Raw genomic sequence first — 6975 nt, 5'->3', positions numbered from 1 at the left:
AAAAACTTCCTGGATCATCCAATTTTTCAGGCATGGAGTTCTGAATTATTGCACTGCATTCCTTTGATAGAGTTATAAATTCTTGCTCAGACATGCTTCTTTTCTTTGTTAATAATTCCTTGAAATATTTGGCATACATCGGAACATGCAAAACAGCTTCAAGAATAGGAATAGTAATTTGAACTCCTTTCATAGTTTCCAAAAATTTGGCAAATTGCTTGTCATCTTTGAATTTGTTGAAGCTCTCAGGAAAGGGAATGTTGTTGGTTGTTATTGCTTCCTCTGGCAAAGGCTCAGCTCTTGTTTGAAAACCAGGAAATTCGACTTCAGTTTCAATTCGATTATCAACTTCTTTCTCCTTTATTTTCTCTGATGATGTTGAAGGTGGAGTTCCCGATGATCTTGGCCTCATAGCAGGAGGCACATATATCTTCGGAATAGGAAGTAATGGTCCTATCATAGCTCCACTCCTTGTAGTCACTGCATCAACTGAAGATATTGCCCCACAGTGAGCTTTCGGGTTCGGAATTGGTTGAGCAGGCAGCCTTGCTTCATTTTCTCCCACCATACTATCCATTTTGCTCACAAGCATCTTAACAGAATCCTTTAAGCCATTAACTTCATTTGTCATCTTGTTCATTAATTCCAACTGCATCTTCATGATTTCCTCCATTCCATTTGGCTGAACATTTTGTTGTTCATTCTGCCTCGGCACTTTAAATTGACTTGGATGATTTGGTAGCCGATTTCCTTGTATTGTCGATCCACTTGCATATGATTGATTGTTCTTGTACGACAAGTTTGGATGGTTCCTCCAAGAAGGATTGTAGCTGTTTGAGAATGGACCTTGACCTTGGGCATAACTTACTTCTGAAACCGATGATCCAATTGCTGAATAGAAGGTACATTCTATTGAAGGATGACCTGCTTGGCCACATACATCACACATTTGAGGCACACTTACTGAAGCTACAGATGTACCGATGCAATTTGACATGATACTGTCCATCTTCTTGTTCAAAATGTCAATCTGCCCATGCTATCATTTGCAGACACATTATACACACCAGGATGTGGTGGTGCTATTGCTCTTTCACTTGACCATTGGAAATGATGAGACACCATACTTTCAATCAATGCAAATGCTTCATCAAGGGTTTTATTCATGATTCCTCCTCCAGTAGCAGAATCGACAAAAGCTCTGGTCTGAGTGGACATTCCTTTGTAAAAGGTTTGTAACACCAGCCATCTTTCTAAACCATGATGAGGACACATTCTGATTAAAGAGTTGAATCTTTGCCATGCGTCATACAAACTTTCTCCATCATATTGAGTAAACCTTGTTAACTTGTCCCTGTATTCGGCAGCTTTTGTGGGTGGAAAGTATCTCTCAAGAAATGCCTGCAATAAGGTCTCCCAAGTATCTTTCAGATGTTTAGGCAATGAGTGAAGCCATACCCTTGCTCCATCTCTGAAGGAAAATGGGAATAGTGATAATCTGATAGCACTCGATGAAACTCCATTTTGCTTGAGGGTGTTACAATACTCCAAGAAAGTCCTTATATGCTCATGTGGGTCTTCTAAAGCTGTTCCACCAAATCTGGATTGTTGTACCTTGTTAATCAGAGCAGGCTTCAATTCAAATTGTTCGCCTGAATAATTGGTTGAACCATTTCTCCTGGTATCCCATGATCCCTTGGGATCCACAAGTCCCTGAGTAAAGGTACTTGATCAGTCATCTTTTCTTCTTCTTGATCTTGCAAAGTTTCGGCAACTTGAAACCGCGTTTGATTCTGTCTTATTCTCCTCAATAAAGTCCTTTCAATTTCTGGATCAAATGGCTCTAGTGAATATTTAGGTTGAAGCATAAGACAATTTCCTGTAAAGTTCCTGAAATTGACACATGCTAGTTTCTCTCAAAACTGCAGCCAATGTTAGGAAATGGTTAGTTGCCTAAAATAAATCCTGATCTGCTTCTACTAATGTGCTAATGAAATTTAGTTCCCCGGCAACGGCGCCAAGATGATCAAGTGTAGTATAGCAGGGTTTTTACGCCCAAACTACGGATGTCGTGTTCTCCACAGGGATCTAGAACTTCGAAGCACACATTCGAAACATTCAGAGCAACGGAGCAGATGGATCAAACCGTAGTGATAACAAGCAGCCACTAGCACAAGGTAAAACCAAATAATAAGCAGCAAAGGTAAAGGGTTCAGAAATAGGATTGTCTCTTTTTAGTGGTTTTCTTGTAATCAAACAGACAAGTAACACTAGCAGATGGAAGATGGTTCAGACATCACACACAACTCATGCAACCAATTAAAGTGACAATAGCTCACAGGAAAATAACTACTAACTCAATATCCAGCAAAGGGTCACAAAAATTCAGCAAGGATACATGAGGATTTAGCAAAGGTACACAAGTAACAAGGTAAATTTCAGACTCAATAGTGCATATATTTAGATAACATGAACAAGAGAAGATAGAGATTCAGAGCCTATGGGTCTTGATGATCTTCAATTCGAAGCTGAAGGTGTTGCAGGTGAAGAAGAATAAAAGCAGGACCACATTGGAGATGATCTGTAGCAGGAGAGGCTTCCGCATGGTCATTGAGGAAGAGTAGCAGAAAAGATTCCTTGGGAAGAACTGGAGCAGAGCACCACCAGAAGTCCGACGGGAAGCACCAGAAGGCCCGATGCCCCTGGCCTTTAGTCAATCCTCTCCCTCTCAGCAGCAAGGAGGGGGGGAGAAGGAGTGGCAGCGGCAAGGCGTACGAGAGGCGGCGCTGGTGGTGACGATGATGACTGGATGATGATGCAGGTTATGGTGGAGGCGGGCTGATGGAGATGATGGAGGCACGGTGGTGAATCAGGCGGCACTGGCAGCAGCGTTGATGGAGGCGCAGTGGTGGATCGAGCGGAGCTGCCAGCCTCCCGACACCCTCTTCTCACCTCCTTCGATCTGGTGGTAGGTGAGCACCATGGTGGTGAGCAGCGAGAGAAAAGAGTCTTCCTCCCCTTGGTTTTCTTTGTTATGGTGGATCTGGTCGATGCCCTCTCTCTCTGCCTTGATCTGGTGTGGTCGGTCAGTAGAGAGAAGAACCAGCCGCGCGTGGCAACAGACAGCCGTCTAGCCGGTCGCGCCAGCCCCCAGCTCCTCTCACACGTGCCACCGGACGCTTCCTCTGGTTCTTTTCGGTTTGGCCCCCTTTAGAACTGAACTCTTCTCCAAGTTGATCCCTGCTTTAGTGTTGGAAGCACTTTCGATGAAGATTGGGTGCCTAAACGCACCAATTCTGCATAATATGAAGAAGTGTTGTAAGAAATATCATAATAGGGACATTTCTGTAGGAATGAATATTTTATAAGTAATTATTGTGGTCAAATGTTTAACTTGAGATGCAAAAAGGCTTAAAATACTATATGCATAAATGTGCTATCACCCAAGGAATGGGAATGGGAATGGAGCAAGCAGTAATCAGAACCGATGCAATCCACCCCACCCGCCAAGAGGGACCTAAGCCATGTTACTTGTTTCAAGTGCGGGAAGACTGGACACTATGCCACGGAGTGCCCTGAAGCAAAGAACGGAAATGTTAATGGGAGCTCTGGATAGAAGCCCAATCCATTTAACAAAGGACAAGTGAACATCATGAACATGGAGGGGGTTGAAGAGCAACCAGATGCAGTTATCGGTAAGTTTTTAGTTAAGTTGTTGCAATTGTTCTTTTTGATACTGGTGCATCACATTCATACATATCAAGGGGATTTGTGGATAAGTATAAGTTGCCCACTAGAGTTCTTAAGACACCTATGCTAGTAACCTCACCCGGAGCCGAGTATATGGCAAGCAGTGGATGTTTTCAGATGCCATTAACCATAGGTAGTCACGTTTTCCCCTCTGACTTGATAATTCAAGAGTCGCAAGGATTTGGATATGATACTAGGAATGGATTGGCTGTCGATGTATGGAGGAAACATCGATTGCGCCAGTAAATCAATTCTGCTTACTACCCCAGAGGGAAAAAGGATCAGGTATGTATCTAGGCATGCGCCAAGGGGAACTCAAGTACATTCTCTCACGAGAGTTGTTCAGGAGGAAGTGCTTGTTGTGAAGGATTACCCAGATGTATTTCCAGAGGAGTTACCAGGGATGCCGCCAGATCGAGACATCGAGTTTTGATAGAGCTGTTGCCAGGCACCGGGCCTATATCAAAGAGACCATACCGGATGCCTGCGAATGATCTGGAGGAGATCAAGAAACAGATTAAGGAGTTATTGGAGAAAGGTTACATCCGACGGAGTTCATCACTATGGGGAGCCCCAGTGCTATTGGTTGAGAAGAAGGATAAATCTCTAAGAATGGTTGTTGATTATCGGGCGTTGAATGAAGTGACAATCAAGAACAAGTACCCACTGCCGATGATCAATGATCTGTTTGACCAGCTGCAAGGAGCTAACATGTTTTCGAAGATCGACCTGGGATCAGGTTACCACCAGCTAAAGATTCGAGAAAAGGATATACCTAAGACAGCTTTTACCACAAGGTATGGGCTTTATGAGTATACGGTTATGTCATTTGGATTGACTAACGACCCTGCCTATTTCATGAGTATGATGAATATGGTGTTCATGGAGTTCTTGGATAAGTTTGTTGTGGTGTTCATTGATGATATTTTAGTATACTCAAAGAATGAAGAGGAACACAAAGAGCATTTGTGCTTAGTTCTCGAGAAACTCGGGGAGCATCAGTTGTATGCCAAGTTCAGCAAATGTGAGTTTTGGTTGAAGGAAGTTGGATTTCTTGGGCATGTTATATCGGGAGAAGGTATAGTAGTAGACCCCACCAAAGTTCAGTCAGTCACTGAGTGGTTGGAACCCACCTCAGTTGGAGAGATCCGCAGTTTTCTTGGACTCGCGGGATACTATCGGAGATTCATTGAAAATTTCTCTAAGATTGCGAAGCCTATGACAATGTTGTTGAAAAAGGACACCAAGTTCCATTGGACTGAGGAATGTGAAGCAAGTTTCCAGGAGTTGAAGAAACGTTTGACTACAACCCCAGTGCTGATCCTGCCAGATATACGCAAGGATTTTCAACTGTATTGCAACGCCTCACGTTTAGGACTTGGAGGAGTACTTATGCAAGACGGAAGATTTGTTTCATATGCCTCACGACAACTTCGACCGCATGACTTGAATTATGCCACACATGACTTGGAGTTGGCAGCCGTAGTACATGCACTCAAGACCTGGAGACATTTTCTTATTGGAAAGCATTGTGATGTGTACACGGATCATAAGAGTTTGAAGTACATTTTTACACAGAAGGAGTTGAACCTCAGGCAAAGGAGATGGTTGGAGCTTATAAAGGATCACGATATGAAGTTGCACTATCATCCGGGAAAGGCCAATGTCGTAGCAGACGCTTTGAGCCGAAAGAGTTATGCCAATACCTTAGTAACGGGAGGATTACCAAAGGAGTTAGCAGAAGATTTCAGGGAGCTACGTTTAGAGATTGTTCCCAAAGGTTTTTTTACAACCATGGAAGTTCAGTCGACCTTGTTGGGAAAGATTCGAGAAGCCCAGAAGGATGACAAAGAAATTGTCGAGATAAAGGAGAAGATGAGCGAAGGCAAAGCTAAAGGTTTTCATGAGGATGAGCACGACACCTTGTGGTTTGAGGACCGTATTTTTGTGCCCAATAATGCCGAGATCAAAAAGTTGATATTACAGGAAGCTCATGACTCACCATACTCGATACACCCCAGAAACACCAAGATGTATTTGGATTTGAAGGAGCGTTTCTGGTGGACTGGAATGAAGAAGGATATTGCCGAGTATGTAGCCGTATGTGATGTATGCCAGAGAGTGAAGGCAGAACATCAGAAGCCATCAGGATTACTACAGCCTATGCCGATACCCGAATGGAAGTGGGATAAACTTGACATGGATTTTATCACCGGATTACCCAGGACCCGATCAGGATATGATTCTATCTGGGTAGTAGTGGACCGCTTGACCAAAGTAGCTCACTTTATCCCAGTGAAAACCACATATACAAGTGCAAAGTTGGCAAAGATATATATGACCAGGATCGTATGTCTACATGGAGTTCTGAGGACCATCGTATTAGGCAGAGGAACACAGTTTACTTCAAAGTTTTGGCATCAACTGCACCAGACTTTGGGAACCAGGCTGGAGTTCAGTACAACTTTTCATCCACAGACAGATGGACAGACTAAGAGAGTCAATAAGATTCTGGAGGACATGTTGAGAGCTTGTGCACTAGACTACGGGTCTAGTTGGGATGATAATTTACCCTACGCGGAGTTCTCGTACAACAACAGCTACTAGGCCAGTTTGAAGATGGCACCGTTTGAAGCCCTGTACGGAAGAAGATGCCGAACACCGTTGATGTGGGATGAAGTTGGAGACCACCAGTTGTTTGGACCGGATTTGATTAAGGAGTCCGAGGAGAAGGTTCAGCTGATTCGAGATAGACTGAAAGTAGATCAGTCCAGACAAAAGAGTTATGCAGACTCGAAACGCAAGGAGATAGTCAATGAAATCGGAGACAGAGCATATCTGCGAGTGTCACCTCTGCGAGGAGTTATGCATTTTGGAGTTAAGGGAAAATTAGCCCCGAGATTTGTAAGACCGTACCGTGTTCTGGAGCGCATGGGAGAGGTTGCCTACAAGTTGGAATTACCTGAAGGACTGTCAGTTCATGATGTGTTTCATGTTTCCCAGTTAAAGAAGTGCCATGCCGAGATGGCCGATATTCCTCTGAGAGATACAATGCCCCTGGAAGCAATTCAGTTGGACAGTGATTTGACGTATGAGGAGAAACCAGTCAAGATTCTCGAGTTTGGCAGTCGAGTTACCCGTAGCAAGGTTATCAAGTTTTGCATAGTTCAGTGGAGCCACCATACCGAGGACGAAGCCACCTGGGAAAGAGAGGATGATCTACGT

General features: G+C 43.7%; 1 non-coding gene across 1 annotated transcript; it reads left to right on the top strand.

Moving 5' to 3' along the window:
- The first annotated feature begins 1255 nt into the window (after positions 1–1255).
- Positions 1256–1362, top strand: LOC119359891. The gene has a single exon (XR_005172722.1). It is a non-coding gene; the product is annotated as a small nucleolar RNA R71 (small nucleolar RNA).
- The last annotated feature ends 5613 nt before the right edge of the window (positions 1363–6975 follow it).

This window comes from Triticum dicoccoides, chromosome 2A, assembly GCF_002162155.2.
Source record: "Triticum dicoccoides isolate Atlit2015 ecotype Zavitan chromosome 2A, WEW_v2.0, whole genome shotgun sequence".
Classification (NCBI taxonomy): Eukaryota; Viridiplantae; Streptophyta; class Magnoliopsida; order Poales; family Poaceae; genus Triticum; species Triticum dicoccoides.
Note: the sequence above shows the minus strand (reverse complement) of the source record. Positions and strands in the feature narration are given on the sequence as shown.